Source organism: Bubalus bubalis, chromosome 1 (genome assembly GCF_019923935.1).
Source record: "Bubalus bubalis isolate 160015118507 breed Murrah chromosome 1, NDDB_SH_1, whole genome shotgun sequence".
Taxonomy (NCBI): domain Eukaryota; kingdom Metazoa; phylum Chordata; class Mammalia; order Artiodactyla; family Bovidae; genus Bubalus; species Bubalus bubalis.
Window position 1 is genome coordinate 37,473,414 of NC_059157.1, and position 2,444 is coordinate 37,475,857.

Here is a 2,444-nt window from a genome sequence, read left to right on the forward strand (position 1 = left end):
AAATGTGTGGCATACGGAGATAGATAAGAGACTAGTTATAGAAGAAAGAAGCTAAGAAGGAGGAAGGGAGGGAAAAGGAAAGATGAAAAGAAAGAAGGAATTTTCATTAATAATTTTGGGTAATAAAATCTTGGGACTGGATTCAAGAAATGCCATTTAAAAATTGCAGTCATTCCCGAGTAGCTGAAGGAGATTGGTTCCAGGAAGCTGAGGTCCCAAAATCCATGGATGCTCCAGACCGTTATATATTAAATAAAGGAACTTCATATTTGCACATAGCCTACACACACCTTCCCATATACTAGTCATCTCCACGTTAGTTACACAGTCCTCACCCTTGAACGATGTGGTGGTTGGGATGCCAGCCTGCAGAGCAGCCCTGTAACTTTACGGTCGGCCCTTTCTATCTGAGGTTCCTCCGCATGTGAGGCCCTGCCTCTTTAGACTCAACAAACTGTTGATTGTGTGGTATATGACTGTATATATGACAGTCTTATTTTATTTCTATTTTATCCTGAAAATTTGTCCATGAAAATTCCAGATTCACTGACAACATGATTCTAACACATACATAATATTTCATTAAAGACTAATGTAGCAAAATTTGACCTTAGCTCCTACTCTGGTTACCCCTGAACTCTCTCTTACCCTTCCTCTGCACATTTTTCAAAACATCTTCTACACTCACTGTGTCTATCTCCTTGTTTCCTTCTGTCTTCTCAACCTACTGGAACAAGCCTTGGACTTCCAACTTTACACCAAAATGTTTCCATCAGTCAGTAGAGTGTTCCAGTGCACAATGCTCAGAGCCCACCTTACTTACTCTCCTGCCAGCCTTTGACTGCCAGTGGATACCTCTATCTTAATACACTCTCTTCTGTTGACCTTTGTGACAACCCCATCTCCTAGCTCTCCGTCTAACTTAGAGGCCACTCCCTGTGCTCCTTTGTAGGCTCTTCCTCCTCTTGATTTTCACCATAGCGTCCACCTGCACTTTTTGAACTGTGGTGTTGGAGAAGCCTCTTGAGAGTCACTTGGACTGCAAGGAGATCCAACCAGTCCATTCTGAAGGAGATCAGCCCTGGGATTTCTTTGGAAGGAATGATGCTAAAGCTGAAACTCCAATACTTTGGCCACCTCATGCCAAGAGTTGACTCATTGGAAAAGACTCTGATGCTGGGAGGGATTGGGGGCAGGAGGAGAAGGGGATGACAGAGGATGAGATGGCTGGATGGCATCACTGACTCGATGGACGTGAGTCTCAGGGAACTCCAGGAGTTGGTGATAGACAGGGAGGCCTGGCATGCTGCGATTCATGGGGTTGCAAAGAGTCGGACACGACTGAGCGACTGATCTGATCTGACCACCTGCACTTGGTCACAGACTTTTCCATTCACACGTAATACTTTCTCTGGAGGTGGTCACTTTCACCTCCCAGTGTTAATGATCACACACTGCTGACTCACAAATGTATATTTCCAGCCCAGGCTTCTCTTCTGGGATCTCATCTCGCATTCTCACTAATATTCATCATTTCCACGTGGATGAATCACGGGTAACCAAAATTCCATGGATCCAACATGGAACTTGTAATCTTCCTGCATATACCAGACCCTACTCAGCTTTCATATTTTGCTGTATGTACCATCATCAATCCAATCATAAAAGCCCAAACCTGAGATTTAGCTCTAAAACTTTCTTGTTGCTCATTCTTATGTCCAAGAAAATACAAAGTTCTATAAACTTTAACTTTTTTGAATGAATCCAGCTATTTCCATTTCTGTTTCTACCATCACAGTTCGACTTATAGCCTATCTTGACTGAACTCTCATTATCGTATCCTGACTCTTATTTGCTCATAAACTCTTCCATTCCATTTTCAGCACTGTAGTACAGATTTAAAAGCAGAAATATAATGCTGTTATTGCATCACTGTGAATTCCTACGGGGCACTACAGGATCTGGCTGAGAACTAAGTTAAAGCTGTCAGCTGGAAAGGTAATAAATTCATGCAGTTCAGGCAAACTGCAGGTGTAACACCTGCATCGGTACAAGGGATCTGCTCTGCACATCGGCCAAGCTCAGAGAATACTGCAGGTAGGCTATCAGGCTAGTAAAAATCAAGAGCTGATTTTCTTCCTTCGCTCCCCATACCCCTCTTCTTTTCCTTTCCCTTTCCCTACCTTGACTTCAAAGTATCAAAAACTGCAGCTAGCAAGACAGGGGCTGAGGAGCAGCAACATAGAGCAACTCTATCCACCCCTTTCCTGCCACTGGTAGTGAGACTGCAACAGGACCAGTAGTGGAGGAAGGCTGCAATTTTAACAAAGACAGGAACTCTTTTTCAGATATGATTATGAAACTGAATTAGAGTAATAAATTACAAAATTCAGACTGTTTCTATGTCTAGAAGAAATTAGAAGACTATTGTCTAACAATGATCA